We start from the raw sequence: 17,873 nt of genomic DNA, 5'->3' as shown, positions 1-17,873 counted from the left end.
TAAGACACTGACTTCTTCTAACATGGTTTTGTTAATAATCTTATGCTGCAATCCTGAGCATACTTAACTAGGGTATTTGCCTAGGAGTAAGTGCTGTGGATCTCCATGGGGATTATATCAGCTACCTTTCTACTATCAGGGAATAAACAAGTACAGTATATTGATGTTTTTTAACAATAAATTTTGAAATAGCATTTACACTAACAGGCAACCCAAAAGATGTCTGTTCAAAAAGGTAATGACTATGTTTGAGACAGCAGAAAATCACTGAAGGAGAAGCAGGAACGCTACCTTGCTGCATAATTATTTTATTTCTTTCATTTCATTTCATTTCATTTCTATGCAACCTTTCTCTCAGGAAGGGACACAGTGACACATCAACCACAAGAATGCCTTTAATCCCATGCTTGGAAAAAGTGAGATTTAAAACAAACAAGCAATCAAATAAATAAATTTGTTTGGAGTGGCTTGGTCTTGGCAGATAGAAATCCCAGAAAATCGTTTTAGATCCATGTAGTGGCATCCAGTTTTGCACTCTTCGTGGAGGTGTATAGAAACTACTGGTGGAAGTCTTTATTTCAAAATTTATTACTACACTACTGGGTCTGTGGAGCTGACATATGGAATTGTTCTTTCTCAACCTCTACTTTCCAGGTTATCTGCTTTTTCAGAGCACATACAAAGTGCAGTTGTGACACATGCGCATGCATGTAGCAGAATAAGGGGGCAGAGGTCTGAGCACACTGCAGTGCTTGTTATTACATTATGGGAGGCATCATTCTGGAATTCTCTCTTTAAAAAATGAAACTCCATGCAATTAGAACACTGGCATAATCTGGGAAGGAAGGGAATTAACCTGACATGTTAGTTTTCTACTTGAGGGGAATTATCAGCTCCTGGAAGACTTCAAAAATGAGATTTCCTACCTGCAGTTTTAAATGGCACACTTAAAATTCTACTGCCTCCCTTGCATAGCCACTTCCATAGATGAAGCTCAATGCACAGGATTTTTAAGGAAGTATGACGTGGACCAGCATCCATCCAGATGAAGTGATCTTCAATCATGGACCTTCTCAAAAGCTGACATCACTCTGGAATGGCAAAACACTTACCAAGACAGCTGAACTCCTAGATATACACCAGAGTGCCTTTGCTATCCAGCTTGACTGTAAAGAAACAACAAAAACCAGCCTCCCGGGAATTGTTAACACAATGCATTATGCAATTTTTAAATATAGCAACATCGCTTTACGAACTCGTCTTTCAACAGGATGTGTTTCTCATGCTTCCTTTTATTACTGAGCTGATTTGCACATGTTATGCCATATAATGTAAAGGATTTTTTTTCTGCAGTGTATTTTGTGTGAGATTGCCCTTGAAAATATGTTCTTAGAAGCTTCAGCTGGTGCAAAGTCTGTTGTTTTTTTAAAGTAGAGAAAGCTAGTGCCACATTTGGTTAGCAGTGCATATCGATCCATATTTACTCAGAGGTAAATGCAATTGTGCCCAATGGGCTTACTCGTTAGAAATGTAGGATTGCAGTTCATGAGCCAAATTAGACAAGATGCCATTCAGCGAGATTAGTAAATGGCATCACTGGCTTTTAGAAAGTAAAGTGCAGGGCTGTGTGATTTGGGAGAGATGGATTAAGGACAGTTGTAGGGGCTCTTCCCTTTTTAAAAAAATCCATTCATAGGCATGCCAATTCATTATATGACTCCAGATAAAGAACTGTCTCTTCAATGCTAGGACTATGCTACATTGTAAGAATGATGAAGATAAGGCACTTTTAGATATGAAACTGTAGCCCTACAGATATTTTTCATGACAGTTCCCACAGTCCTTCAGCACTGGCAATGCTGGCTAAACCTTCTGCAAGGTAATGTCCAAAACCACAGAGGAATAAGTTCCCATTCCCTGTCCAACAATTCTATGCATGTTTTACTTGGAAGTGAATCCTATGGGCAGGGGTAAATATCCAATACCACACAGGAGGACAACTGTTGCCATTTTGAGAGGGATTGCAAAGGAAACCGGAGCTATCTAGCTTCTGTAGGTGTTCTGGGATGCTTGTGTGAGTAGATGGAGGTATTTTCACATGTTTTAATGCATTTGGGGGCATTTCTGTAGCGGTTTGGAGCAAAACATGTCCCAACTGACCAGTTGCAAATGGGGAAATTGGTGCTACTGCATCTTGATCCAGGATGTCAGGGTCCATTCACACTATGGACTTTATCACATGAGGCTAGAAAAGTAAAGTTTTAACAGGGTAAAAGTGTCTTTGACCGTACTTATCATACGTCATGTCCGTCCTGCTGCTAGTTTGTATGCATTACTGTAGTGCACCTTTTCATTGATGGGCAAAACGCATCAATAGGCTCTCAGTCTCTGCTGCTATTCCATGACTGTCTATGCACGCTCAGGTTGACCAGATGTCCTAACCGCGAAGGAGAGGCACCACAAAACGTCAGATATTCAAGAAAAAATGTAGGGCATTACAACACAAAAGCTAAAAATGCTAATATAAATATAAATTCATGCTTCTTAGTCCTGCTCAGAATGGAGGAAATTTTGAAATTCTTCCTGAAGGGAAGGTTGGAATGTAGGACATGTCCTGGGAAAGGAGGACATCTGGTCCCTTCTGCTGCAATTCCACTTCTGGGCAGTCACATGGTGTGAATGGGTATGATTCTGCTACTCCCTATCTTCCCCTTCCCTTTGCAACCATTGTGGTGGCCAATACCTTTCTGAAGCTGGCACGTTCACATAACAGCTGGCTTTGGGAGGTGTTTAGCAGCCCTGATGGCTCATTTTCCCTGCTTCCTCCCAAAAGGCAATGTTTGGCAGTGTGGGAAACAGATCATTCAACTGTGGATCACCAAAGTGCAATCATGGAGGAAAGTGTGATATGGAATTATGCCAAACCAGTATGCTTCCATTCTTAAACTAGTGTGATTGTGACTGGTATGATAAAATCCTACATGGTTATAGCACTATTTTCCACTTTTAACTGCCATGGCAGATCTTATGGAATCCTGGGTTTTGTAGTTTGGTGAGGCACAAGAGCTCCCTAGCTGAGAATTGTAAGTACCCCTTCCCAAAACTCCAAATCCCAAGATTCCATAGGACTAAAGTATGCAATGTATGGAGCCCTGGTGGCGGAGTGGTTAAATGCCTGTACTGCAGCCACTCACTCACAAACCACAAGGTTGTGAGTTTGATCCCAGGCAGGGCTCCAAGGTCCTCTCAGCCTGGCATCCTTCCATACGTCACTAAAATGAGTACCCAGCTTGTTGGGGGCAATTAGCTTATACATTGTAAACTGCTTAGTACATTGCTAAGTGGTATAGAAATGTACTTGCTATTGCTAATTAAATTGGAGGCATAGCACTATAACTGTGTACAGAGGGTCCTTGGTTTGGTTCCAAGACTTCCTGTGGATACTAAAATCCATGGATGCTCAAGTCCCATTAAAAACATCTTATACAAAATGGCAAAATCAGGGTTTGCTTTTTGGAATGTATTTATTTTAAAAATATTTTCAAGCCATGGATGATTGAATCAGTGGATAAAGAATTAATGCATAGATTCACCTTCATTTTACAGGATTACAGAACACACATGTTAAAGAACTATTAAGCATCAGTGAGCACATTTGTCTTTCTGTACTAACTACATAATGAAATACGTTAAGGAACTGGGTTGTCTGAAGGGGTCCAATGTGTTATCCATCAACATGTGTAAACAACTTGCTCCAAAAACATTGCTAAAGTATAGGAATTTTTGAAAGTATTTCAGTTGTTTTAGATTGCAGTAAGATTTTATCGATTGTATTTAGCACTGAGATCTCCTGGCCAGAAATAAGTAAATTATTTTAAACAGCACTTTAAAGAATATATTTATTTAATATATTATTTGGTTTAATAGTTTGTTTAATAAATATCACTCACCTTGAATCCCACTGTGAGAGAAAGGCGAGATATAAATCCTGGAAATAAAATTTAAAAAGTATAGTATTGTTAGAAACTAATTATGATTACCATTTTAAATACAGTAAATACATAAATAAACCCCTACATTTGCCATAATTTTTATTATTTGCTCTCAAGTTGATCTTGATTTATGAATGGCCTTATGAATGAGAGACTTGTCCAGATCTTGCAAACTCAGGACTGCAGATCCTTGTATTCAATTCGTCTGTATTAGGACTTTCTCATTTCCTACTACCTTCTGATTTATCAAGCTTTAGGGTCTTTTCCAATGGACCATGTTTTCTCTTGATACGCCCATACTATGCTATCCTTAGTTAAGTCATTTTGACTTAGAGGAAAAGTTCAGTCTTGATTTCCTCTCAGATTCATTTATTTGTCCATTTGTTAGTCCATGGTATCTGTAGGGAGCCATCATGGTATACTGGTATGAGTAGTAGCCTATGACTCTGAAGACCAAGGTTCAAATTCCTGCTTGGCTGTGGAAACTCACTGGGTGACTTTGGGCAAGGCACACTCTCTCAGCTTGAGAGGAAGGCAATGGCAAACCCTCTCTGATGACCTGCCAAGAAAACCCAGTGATAGGTTTGCCTTAGGACTGGGTGGCCAACTGTCCTAATCGTAAAGGACAACGCACCTCAAAATGGAGGACCTTAAAAAAAGTAGGACATTAAAAATAAGAGCTTAAAACACAAATATAAAGATATATCCATTCTTCTTAGTCAAGCTCAAAGTGGAAGACATTCTGAAATTCCTCCTGAAAAAGATGGTCAAAATGTAAGACATGTCATGGAAAATGAAGACATCTGGTCCCCCTGCCTCATTTTATGGGACTTGCCATAGTGTGTGAAAGCATGCAACAATAGCAGTGGCGTATGCAGATTTCTGTTTTCACACATCTCATGTGAAATTTTTCTCCCATCAAATTTCTTCAGTGCCCACAAGCTTTCACAGCCACACGAGAAATGGGAATACGACGGCACAGATGATCCCGTTTTAGCATTCAATGATATATCTTTGCACTCAAACGATGCTGCAGAATTAGCCTCATGCAACTCTAGGGGTGTATCCCCACTGCAGGAGTAAAGCAGTTTGACACCACTGTAACTGCCATGACTTATCCTACAGAATCCTGAGTTTGTCATTTGGTGAGGTCTTCTATCAGACCAGGCTGAATATGTCACTAAACAACAAATCCCAAGATTCTGTAGGATAGGTCATAGCAGTTATAGTGGTGTCAAAGTACTTTAGTTCTGCAGTGTGGATACACCCCGAGTTTGCCACTTTCTGAATGCTTAGATCAAATTGGTTGGAGTCCAGCAGTTGAATGTTTGGGTTTTGCTTTTTGCTTTTTTTCCCCAGCCTGACAAAACAGATGTTCATTATTCACTTATTTGTTCATTATTGCTGTTTGTTTGCATTATCCATACACTTTATTATCTATTTACTGGAGTGTTCCCTGATGTTAAATCAGAGAAATGTGGGTTGTTTAATCAGAATTGCACAATGAAGGGTAAATACACAACAGCCCAGGTCCCAATAGGTGGAGTTGTAAAGTGGCAAATTAATGACAGACTAAAAAATTAACTGAATACTTGTTCCATCTGGCTTTCAGTGGCAACAAAAGAACCACAAACTTAAGTTTTCTGAGTGCCGATCCTTATGCAGATATAAGTAGATGTGTTCCTGAGCATTACTTCTTTAGTAAAAAAATTCGGTACTAGAGACAGAAACAACATGGAAAGAATAAGGATAATTTCCTGCAGTACAAATAATTAAAAAAAAACCCAGCTGAATATGTTTCAACAAACTTTTCATCGAAACCTGACAACATGTACATTTAAAATGAAAACAAAACAGGTCCGGTGAGATTTGCATAAATGAATGAAAACATTGTGAACTTTCTACGGACCCTTTGCAAGGTTCATCTAAAACAAAATGCAAGGATGATTTTTTTCTTTCACCAGCTTCCACTTTTCTTACGATTTCCATTTTCCTGGCTAGATCTACATTAAAAGAAAAGAAAAGAAAAAAGTTTAAGATAGCTAGCTGGTGAGGCAGACTTATCTACGTTCCTCCTTTTCCTCTGTTTTTCACTCTCAATAAGGGATTTTGGAGGGAGTTGTTGTGGCTGGCTCAGCCATGTAAAAACCCACTGGGTGACCTTGAGCAAGTCACACGTTCTCAGCTATAGAGGATGGCAATGGCAAAGCCCATCTGAAGAAATTTGCAAAGAAAACCCCATGATAGGTTTGCCCTAGTGTTGTCATAAGTTGGAAATTACTTGAAGACATACAACAGCAACAACAAGCTCTTTCCCTCTCCTGTTGTAGGCAGGCACACACTGCTAGAGTAGGATGGGCTTCAGAAGAATTCCATTCTTTCCCAGCTCAAGCTTCATTGCATTGTTTATTGCATGCTGCTTCAACCTAATTGCCCTCCTTTGCAATTGTTCCAATGCTGATGCAGCTAAAAAGCCAACCTTCCAACTAGACAGAGGACAAGGATGAAAAGGTGTCTGGGCAGGCATTAAAGACTTGGTAAAAAGGAGCTTCTTTGTCAGAGGCTTTATTAACTGAGGTACAGTGGGCCCTTGGTATCTGCAGGGGTCTGGTTCCAAGACCTCCTGTGGATACCAAAATCTGTAAATGTTTAAGTCTCATTAAATACAGTGGCATAGTAAAATGGCGTCCCTTATATAAAATGGTCAAATCAAGGCTTCCCCTTGGGAACATATATATATTTAAAATATTTTCAAGCCACGGATGGTTGAATCCATGGATGCAGAATGAATGGATCAAAAGGGGCGACTGTGTATCTGTACCTAAGAGAGAAATAATAGATAAATTAAAGATGGATGCATATGGAGCAGGGATGCCCAAGTGAGTTCAACATTGCTTGTGTTAAAAGTAGCATTTGACCAGAACATAATGCTGCCACAGTCTGAGCTGGAAAAAGTTACTTTTATGGCCTATAAGCCCCAGAGTCCCCCAGTCAGCATGCCCAATTTCTCAGCAGCCACGTTTGCAGTATGTTTCTAGGGAGCCTGATCCAAAAAGGGAACTTTTCCAGGATCTGGTTATAGGGCATCTTATCAGATGTTTCTGCAGATGTAGAGGCCTTATGAAGAAGAGATCATGCTAACAACAGTGCATGATCCCATGTCACACACTTACCTGCATGCAATGGGTAAGGAATGCCATGGCTGCCAAAGGCCACACAAAAAAGTTATGAATGAGTCCCTTGGGATCAGAGCCATTCCAAAATCTGAAATTCAAACTATCTGTCTGAAAAGGTCATTCTCCCACAAATCCCTAGGTATCTGGTATTTATCTGCTGAATGACAAAACCAGGAAAACTTGTCTACATTTTTCCAAGCATCAAGTTTCAGCAAATCCTGCAGTGACTAGCAGTCAAACTGACCAAAAAATTAGGACAACTTTTGTGTGTTTGTGCATGTGGACAGTAGGATGGGAAAAATAAAGGCTGCAACATGTTTGGAAAGGTTATTTGTCCAATTTAAATCCCAGTACTAGAATGCTACTTCCACACTGAAAACCAGTGTGGTGTTGTGGTTGGAGCACTGGACTATGATTCTGGAGAACAGGATTTGACTCCCTCCTCAGCCATGGAAGGCACATAACATTTGTCCTCAAATGTAACTTTTCCAAGCTCTGGGCCAGCCTGACATCCAGTGAAATTTCTATCGCCTTCTTCAGAAAATTGAAATCAGAGGTATATACTGCCGCTGAATGTGGAAGTCCCATGGAGATGTCACAAGTCATAATTTGTAACTCTTTAAGATTTACTTGCCAGCAAGTTTTTAGTAGCCATTTTGAAGGCTAGTAGCTTGCATTTCCACAGCAGCCACAGAGTTGACTTCCCTATTCCATGGATGATATGGAAAGACAAACAAGCTACCCTCCGATGCTTGTGAAAGGGAGAGCCGGCTCTACTGTGAGTTGGCTGCTTTGGGCCACTGAGTGAGTTGGTTGCTTTGGGCCACTGATTTTATTTAATTATTTAATTTACTTTATTTATATGCTGCTTTTCTCCCAAGGCGGCTTCCACAACACATTAAAATAATGCTAGGAGACGGCAGGTGAGGAACTGGGGTCTAGTTGCATGTTGCCTTATGTGTGATGATAGAAGACAATTTCCCACCATGAGTGCTGTAAAACAAAATTAGCTGAAAGTCCTGTTGGCTCTTCCACATAGAAAAAAAAGAGTACCCTAAAGATCTTGCCTGAACTTGGAAGCCAAGGCCCCATTCCCACTTACATTTAACCCGGTTTGTGATTCGCCTTTGCTCCGTGTCAGTGAATCGATTCCAAAAGGTCCGTTGTTCCCACAATGAAAGCACATCTTTTCATTATCCCCTTGTAATTGCTTCTTTTTTTGGCACATTGTCATGCCCACTAGTTTGTGCCACTTCAAAATGCATGTCAATCATCTGCGTGCCATTGGTGACATAAGTGGTAGCCCAACTTGGGAACTATTTTTTTTAAATTGATAGAAGATTTGATTCTTTGGTTTTGCAACTACTTGCCTCACTGAGCTGCTGATTGTTCGGCTTGCCACCCAAGTAATTGCAAGTAGTTGCAAAATCAATGACTCGAATCTTCTATCAATTAAAAAAAACACCATGTGCCCAGAGGTCACACCACAAGCACAAAGGCAGCGCTTAGTTGGGGGGAATGGTGGATCAACCAAAAACTGAGGAAGGATGGTAAACATCCCTCTGCCATTAGTCCCTCCCCTCCAGAATGATGTGATTCAGATTCCTTGTTCCCACTTGTTGAACATGCTTTGGAAAGAGCAGTTTTTTTGTGTTTGCCTTGCTTCATCATGACTGAAACCAATCACAGTAGAATCGGAACTGGTTTCGAATGGGAACGATGGTCACATAACTGGATCAGCAATTCGCTTTAAATCATAGTAGGAATGTGGCCTAAGCAGGGTCAGCTCTGGCTAATACAGTTCTCCCTCCACATTCACTGGGATTAGTGGTAAAGGAACCCCATGAATGTGGGGGGAAAAACACAAATAATAATAAACCTATTCTTTTTACCTAAGAGAACACCTCTCTAGGAATCTCCAGGTCCTCCAATGCAACTCTGCACTCAAAATCTGCCAGAAATTGATCACAGAACCATGCTGGAGGAGCTACAAATTCCTAGAGTAGTGTTTTCTCTAGGAACGTCTAGGTTCTCCAGCACAACTCAACGTCTGGCAGAGTTGTGCTGGAGGACCTGGAGATTCCTAGAGAGAATGTACTGATCGAAACTGCAAATAATCAAATCTGCAAAAGTCAAAGCTGTAAATGTGGAGGGCTGACTGTACTTGGATGGGAGACCAGGTACTGTAGGCTGTATTTCAGAGAAAGGAACGGGCAAAACCACCCCAGAGCATTCCTTGCTTATCTATTCACTTGCTGACCAAGATTTACAAATCATAAATAAGGTTGCTAGATTTTATGCATCTGCCATTATGACTGGCAAGGAGATGACAAATCAGCAGTAGGGAATGGTGGTAAAGAATTGTGCATTTACTTAACTGCCTAATTCTTTATCACCATTCCCTACTGCTGGAGAGTGGATTACATAAGGTTCTAGATCAGGGGTAGGCAACCTGCGGCCCGCGGGCCGGATGCGGCCCGGCAAGGCCTTGGGACCGGCCCCAGCCTGGTCCTGCCACCGATTGCCGCTGGGGCCTTTGGGGGTCAATTGTCTATAGAAGCCTCAGAAACATGCATTTATATTAACATTTTTTTAAAAAATCAGCAAATTTTTTCGCGTGTCCTCCATTTTTTTAAAAAAAGTGTTTTCCATTTGAAAATTTTGTCCTACATTTGTCCTGGTTTATTTATATATTTAATTTTTTTTTAAATTATTTAATTATTTATTTTTTGGCATTGGCCCCCCAGTTGTCTGAGGGACAGCAACCTGGCCCCCGGCTCAAAAAGGTTGCCTACCCCTGTTCTAGATAATACACTTGATCTGTATCTAGGACTGTTTCACCAACTTTGTACTGCTTTTATTAAGAGGGAATTATATATCTCTATTATAATTACTGTTTTTATGCTACTTTACTGTATCTCATACATTTTATGGATCTTGATGGCACATACATACACCCCACCTTGTCTTCTGGCCATAGAAAAATTTTGAGCTGGCCTTGATTAAAATAAATAATTTTTCTGACAAAGATGGAAGAGAGGAAGGATGAGGAAACGTCAGTTTTCTGAATCCCAGAACCCCCCAGGGAAGGCTGTGCTGAGTGCAGATTTGGGGAGTTGCAGTCCAAAAAAAGTAAGGTTTCCAATATCACTCTGGGTTTGAGGTTTATTACAGAAAAAAAAATCCCCATTGCCAGCATGGGAAACAAATACTGTAATCCAGTAAAAGAGAGATGCAGCCAATCTGTCCTACTTCCAGCACCCTGGAGTGGAGCTCTGGGGTCACAACAAAATATGGTTCCCAGAATCCCATAGCACTGAGCCATGGCAGTTAAAGTGGTGTCAAACCAGATAATTTCTGCAGTGTGAATGCAGCCTTAGCCTAACCTACCTCACATGGCTGTTGTGAGACCATGGTTCCAAAATCTGGTGAGGGGAGAACTGTGCACAGGAAACCTATGGAAAGAAACGAGATATGAATTTAACAACTAAAATTAACACATGTGTTTTGCGGAAGGCCAACAGAACATCCTGATTTTATTTCAGAACTTGGAAATATTACTCTGAGGCTACAGTTCCAAGGCTATGATTGTTTAATTCTATTTTAATGCTATTTTTGTATGTTTTTAATTGTATCGTTATTTGAGACCCAATTCTGGGAGAAAAACAGGATATTATTAATTATCATAATCATTATCATAATCCCTGGCTGCAGGATTCAAGGAATTGTAATCCGAAACATAAATTTCCCAAGATTTGTAATAAGATTAAGTGGCAGCCTCGGGGATTCTGGGTGTTGTGCTCTAAGAAATAATGTTTTGGGCCCTCTAATAAGCAAGTGCTGGTTTGGGGATTTTGGGGATTTTTGACCCTGTAAAAGTAATGTTCTTGGGCTCTAGAACAAGATTAGAGGCTGTCTTGGGGATTCTGGGAATTGTAGACTAAAAAAATAAGTAAAGTTCCTAGGCTACATAATAAGATTAAATGTTGGTTTGGGGAGTTCAGAAATAAACGTCTCATGATGTAATATAAAATTTGATGGTGACTAGAGGATTCTGGGAGTTGCAGTATCAAACGGTAATGCTTCTGGGCTCTAGGAACGGATTAGATGCTGTCTTGAGGACTGTGGGATTTGCAGTCTGATTCTCCTTCTGAGATCTGGAATAAAGTTAGTGGGGGCTGGTGGATTCTGGGAATTGTAGTTACATCTTTTCCAGGCTCAAGAATAAGATTACACTCTCGTTGGGCTTTTGTGGGGCGGGTGGGAATTGTAACTCAAACCCACCTAGCAATTATTAGGCCAAAGAAAAGGGTTATGAGGCAGAATCAGCAAATGATGGAGAACCGACTTTGCTGGGGGATGATGGGAACCTCACCACCATTTTCTTCTGCTCACCAGTCACCTTCTTCACACTGCAGAAATAATTCCAGTTGACACCACTTTGGCTGCATCTACACTGCAGGATTAATGTAGTTTGACACCACTTTAACTGCCATGGCTCCATGATATGGAATTCTGGGAATTGTAGTTTTGTGGGATATATAGGCTTCTCTGTCAGGGATCTCTGGAGCCACCACAAGCTACAACTCCCAGGATTCCATAAAATGGAATCATGAAAGTTAAAAGCAATGTCAAACTGCATTAATTCAGCATTGCAGATGCAGAGGCAATGCCAGTCGCATGACCGAATCCTCTTCACATGCTTTAGGCTTATGGGAAGATTTCTGGACTGCTTTTCTTTTCCCAGCCCTGGTTGCCAAGAGAAGGCAGAATCAGTGACAAAACGAGGCAAAAGTGTCCACAATGGAGGAGGACCCACTGAAGGTTTCCACTTGGCCTGTAAGGTCCTCCTTACCGGACAAAAGGACAACGGAAGACAGCAGTTGAAACTGATTAAAAGTTTTGCAAAGTAGCTTAATTATGCTGCAGGAATAATCCAGATTGACACCACTTTCAAGGGCATGGCTCCATGCTCTGAATTCTGGGACTTGTAGTTTGTTAGGGGACATGAGAGTTTTGCAAGTTCCAGAATTCCAGAACAAGGAGCCACGTCCTTTAAAACTGTGTCAATCCTCCAGATTATTCCTGCAGTGCGGATGTAGCTAACGGAATATAAACAGCCATGATTCAGGCTGCAGATTTGTGACTACCTCTGACTAAGCCCCCCCCCCCGAACCCAAAGTGATTTACTTCTAAGGAGACATGGATTGCACCAAAACATCCATGCTATAATATTTATAACTTTTGCAAATATTTTGCAAACATTTTTTTTTTTTTGGCATGACAGTATGAAATAATTTTCACTCCCGAGTACATTTTTGCAGGGCTGCAGAGGTGAGGCAAAAGCCTACGAACATTACTTTTCAGCAAAGGAAAATGCCCCATGTTACTTTTGCAAGTAAAGTTATCAAGTGGACCAAACTATCCCATTTGAGCGCCACTACTCCAGAAGGGACGCACTTTAGGATCAGGCTGTTTGCACTGGATTGCTGGGAAACACCTACAGAGAATCATTGGAGAATACCTGCCATAGGGAAACATTGGTGTTTATCAAACGGGGGTTTTCCAGCTCAGATCCAGGGTGATTGTGAATTGAGCGATGTAGATTCACGTTATAATGTTAATGTATTTTCACACCTGGTTGCTTTCAATGGGAGCCCCTCCCGTGGGGCTTCTGCAGTGCTTCCGGACTGAATCCTTACTGGCTCATTTTGGAGAGTTCACTAAATAAGTGAGTTGACAGGATTCGCATTGAGGCTCGGTTCGAATTTACTGCGTATTGGTTTGGTGTGGAATGCCAGTTTGCTTGTGCTCTGGAACAGCACCGCAAAACCCCCGGATTGCAAATTTCCCATGATGCCAGGCTGCAATTTTGCCCCATTTGCTTCCGGTGCTCCCCCCTGAATGAATGCATTCACGTTTTAACTTGGACAGGAGACATGCTGCCGAGGAGGGGGGAGATCGGGGGGGGGGGGGGAGAAAGGGAAACGAGGGGGGCAAAGAGAGAGAGTGGGGTTAGGAGGGTGTGGAAAGGGCTCTTGGGGGTTGGGGGGCAGGATTTACCTCCAAGTAGAATGGCAGTTTCTAAACTGATTATTTTTGCAGTGAAAGAAATTTATTATTATTATTAAAAAATATCTTACTGCAAAATAATAATAATAATAACAACAACAACAACAATTTTGCCGGTGAGTGATACATTTGGATGAAGCAATGGGCATTTAGAGATAGGTGACATTCCCTGTCATTCACGTGAGACTAGGGATGGAGATCCAGATGACAGATGTGAAGGGAAAGAAACAGGAGGCTGGAGGGAGAGATGGAACTCCCAGAATTCCATAGCCTCGGGCCAAGGACCCCACAACAAACTCCAACTCCCATAATAATAATAATACTTTAAAATAATAATATTAATAATAATTTATTTTTAAAATAATAATAATAACAATAATAATTTAAGTTATTAGTTTGCTGAGGCACCAGAGCTCTCTGGCAGAGAAGGCTCAATGTCTCAGGACACTGCTGTTCCCAGAATTCCATAGCACTGAGCCAGGACAGTTAAAGTGAAGTTAAACTGGATTATTTCCTAATGCAGATGCAGAGGAAAGGGATTTCAATCCAGGTGACAGATGTGAAGGAAATGAAACAGGAGGCTGGAGGGAGAGATGGAACTCCCAGAATTCCATGGCCTCAAGCCAAGGACCCCACAACAAACTCCAACTCCCATAATAATAATAATTTTTAAATACAATAATAATATTAATAATTAATTTTTAAAATAATATTAATAATAACAATAATAATTTAAGTTATTAGTTTGCTGAGGCACCAGAGCTCCCTGGCAGAGTTGTCTCAGGACACTGCAGTTCCTAGAATTCCATAGCACTGAGCCAGGACAGTTAAAGTGGAGTTAAACCAGATTATCTCCTCAGTGTGGATGCAACCTAAGAGAAGGCAACTGCTACAAAGGGAAGGAGAGATGTAGATGGAATAGATGAAGAGAATGACAAGAGGATAGATGTAGATGTGGATGAAATGGATGGGGGCTCTGACACAGAGGACCCCTTTGAATTTGGCTGCCAGAGATGGGGAAATAGAAGGGAGGAAGAAAGGTGAAGCTGTCATTCCCATGAAAGTGGAACCAGGCTCCCTTCTTAACCCCAGAAGTGCAAAGGTTCAGGATGCATCCAGAGCCCTGCTGAGCATGCGCAAGGGTCCCAATTCGAATAGTTGAATCCGCATGGTATGCACCGGTGTGGTAATACAATGTGCACTCACTCCACTTTGCCTGAATCCACATCACATGACTTGCCTTGGATTCGATTCCCCCTCGATTCGGAAGGACAACGGAAGGGCAACCAGGTGTGATAAAACAGTAACGTTATAACGTCAATTTGCATCGTTCGACCCGCACTCACCCCTGATCTTAGCTCCAATAACCTCAGTGTGATAAACACCATTAGAAAATACTTGCCCATAGGAGAATATTGGGCAAATAATGCTTCCCTATGGACAAGTAATTCCCAATGTTACCTTATGGTCAAGTATTCTCCAATGATTCTTTGTGGACAAGTATGGATTCTCTATGGGCAAGTATTGTCATTTGTTCTAGTACAGTGAGACCGAACTCAAAGGCATTCCTGTATCAGGTGTTGCCCAGTGCGGAAGATGGGACTTCTGCCTTCTGGGGGCGAGACATCTGCCTTCCGGGGATGGGACTTCCCCAGAGATAGCAGAAAGCCCAGGAGGACAGGGGTAAGAGGAGGAACAGGCATGCATCTTTTCGTCCCCTTCCCCCACCCTCCTGTCTCTCTGTGTGCTCTCAGAAATGGCTTGGCTTGCCAGATAGGGCACACGTGCGATAGGTTCCCCACCACGGTTCTAGTATGGCCCCCCCATTAAATATGAAACACTTGCCGCCCATCCTAATTTGCGCCCCTCCCACTGTCCCTCTTCTCCCAGACCTCTTTCATTGTGTCTTTTCTTGCAGGTCCTGAAGGTTCAGCAGCACCTCTTCATCCTGTTTGCAAACAGCCAGGGGTCATGGGTTGCCGAAATTTCTCCAAGAAAAGGAAGGTAGCCGGGGCCCCCCTTCCTTAGTTGCCCTGGGCTTTAGGATGCTCCAGGTCAAACTCTCTTTCGGTGGGGGTTGCATTGTTCATTTTTCCACTGCTCCAAAAAACAACCCCGATTTCTCCCAAGGCTCTACTCTTTCTCCTTTCTGCTCAAATTCGAAGATATAGCTGTGTTAGTCTAGGGAAAAAAAAACAGTTTGCAAAGAGATCTTGTAGCAACCTTTGAGCCTAACTACAATTCAAAGCCCTAGCCACGCTAGTCTGGAAAATCAGTATGCAAAGGGATATCTCAGAACACCTTAGAGACTGCAACTTTCAGGGGTCCAAGATCCCTTTGCAGACTGATCTCCTCCTCTTTCTGCCCAAGTTACATCCTGTATGCAAAAACCAATGCAAAGGGATCCTGGACCACCTTGCAGCACTACAATTCAAAGGCATAGCCCTATTAGTCTGGAAAATTAGAATGCAAAGGGATCTTGGAGAATACTCAAAGGGTGCCCTAAGATCCCTTTGCACTTTTAGACTTTCAGTGCTACAATTCAAAGTCCTGGCAGTATTAGTCTGGAAAATCAGTCTGCAAAGGGATCTTGGGCACTCCTGGAGACTAACTTTCAGTATGATAACTCAAAGCCCTAGCCCTGTGAGTCTGGAAAGTCAGAATTCAAAAGGATCGTGTACACCTTGGAGACTAAACTTGCAGTGCTGCAAGATCCCTTTGCTTACTCATCTCTTCCCCTTTCTGCAACAGTTCCATCCTCGATGCAAATCTCAGTCTGAAAAGGGATCCTGGAGCACCCTTGGAGATTAATTTTCAGTAGTACTGTACAGTTCACAGCCCTAAACCTGTGGGTCTGGAAAATCAATCTGCAAAGAGATTTTTTTAACCAGAGACTTAACTTTCAGTGCTCCAAAATCCCTTTGCAGACTGATCTCCTCCCCTATCTGTCATCCTCACTACATTTTAAACCGGTTTGCAAACTAGTTTGAAGCAATTTAAATGTCCCTGGTTCGCACTTGAACCAAATAGCTTCAGAGAGGGGGGCCATGAGATAGACCCATTTAATGCGTGTCTTTTTTACACTGATTTTTCCATGTCTTTTTTGATAAATTGATTCAGCGCAAGTGTGAGCGAGATGCGGATCGAAATCGATTTAAATTTGCCCTTGAGTCGGCTGAAGCGGGTCCATTTTGAATCTATTCATTCATCAATGTGAACGACAAGTGAGTTATTTTACAGGAAAAAAATGCGATCAGGGCAAATGTAGTGTGAACCATGCTTCACTGTCAAATTGATCCATCGATTCATATTACAAACCGATTTATTTGTAAGTGGGAAGGAGGCTAGTTAACATCGTTGATTCAAAAATTAGTATGCAAAGGTATGTTGTACAACCTTACAGGTCCAAAACATACTGCAGAAACAATCCAGTTTGCGACAGCTTTAACTGCCCTTACTCAGGGCTAGGGAATCCTGGGGATTGTAGTTTGTGGTGGCGGCAGACCTCTCTCAGAGGCTAAATACCTCACAAAACTACAGTTCTCCAAATTCCCTAGCACTGAGCCAGGGCGGGTAAAGCAGTCCCAAAGTAGATTATTTCTGCAGTGTGGTTTGCACACCCTCCCCCGTTTCAGTGCTACAATTCAAAGACATAGCCCTGTTAGTCTAGAAAATCAGTATAGGAGATTTGATTTTCAGTGCTCCAAGATCTCTTTGCAGCCTGATCTCCTCCCCTTTCTGCCAAAGTTACATCCTGGATGTAAAAATGAATGCAAAGGGATCTTGGACCACCTTGGAGATTAACTTTCAGTGGTACAATTCAAACACGTAGTCCTGTTACTCTGGAAAACCAGTACGCAAAGGAGAATCTTGGAAACTCAACTTTTCAGTGCTACAGTTAGTCTGGAAAATCTGAATGCAAAGGGATCTTGGTGCACCCTTGGGAGACAAACTTTCACTGCTGCAATTCAAAGACATAGCAAAGATGTAACTTTTGCAAAAAGAAAAAAAGTGAGATCAGTCTGGAAAGGGATCTTGTAACACTGGAAGTCAGGCTGGAAGGGCTATAATATCCAGTGTTGCCAATCACCCTAGAAGGAAATCCCCTGATTGGCTTCCTGGAATGCCCCCCCCCCCAAAATTTCCCGGAATGGGGGCAGGAATTCCGGATCAGGGGCGCACGCAAGGCACTATGGGAAGGCTAAAGGGGGTGGGACTTCTGGGATGGGAGGTATATTGGGAGGGTTTTTTGGGGCGGGAAGGTATGTTTGGGCAGGAGAGTTGAATTTCCCTGAAGGTTGAATTTCTCTGAATCTTCCCGGAAATCTGGCAAACACGGAAATGACATGGAAAGGTTTTTAAATTCCCTGTTCCTGGGAAATTTCCTGGAAATTGGCAACACTGATAATATTCCTGTGTTCCAAGATCCCTTTCCAGACTGATCTCCCCTTTTTGCCAAAGTTACATCCTCCATGCAAAAACCAACCATGCAAAAGGAGATAGATCACTTTTGCCTACTGATCTCCTCCATTTCCTACAAAGTTACATCCCCAATGCAACTTTTCTTGTGTGTGTGCACGCGCATTTTCTGTGCAACTGAACCAGGGCAGCTTACAAGTTAAAACAATACAAG

At 41.8% G+C, this 17,873-nt stretch overlaps 1 protein-coding gene across 1 annotated transcript in view; it reads left to right on the top strand.

Moving 5' to 3' along the window:
- Positions 1-15,187: 15,187 nt before the first annotated feature.
- ZBTB42 (zinc finger and BTB domain containing 42) overlaps positions 15,188-17,873 on the top strand; it is an 18,855-nt gene continuing 16,169 nt past the window's right edge. Inside the window, exon 1 of the mRNA XM_042445777.1 lies at positions 15,188-15,244. The gene's annotated coding sequence lies outside the window, so the exon portion shown is untranslated. The remainder of the gene's footprint in view (positions 15,245-17,873) is intronic.

Source organism: Sceloporus undulatus, chromosome 1 (genome assembly GCF_019175285.1).
Source record: "Sceloporus undulatus isolate JIND9_A2432 ecotype Alabama chromosome 1, SceUnd_v1.1, whole genome shotgun sequence".
Taxonomy (NCBI): domain Eukaryota; kingdom Metazoa; phylum Chordata; class Lepidosauria; order Squamata; family Phrynosomatidae; genus Sceloporus; species Sceloporus undulatus.
The sequence above is the reverse complement of the archived record's forward strand: the minus strand, read 5'-3'. Positions and strand labels throughout refer to the sequence as shown.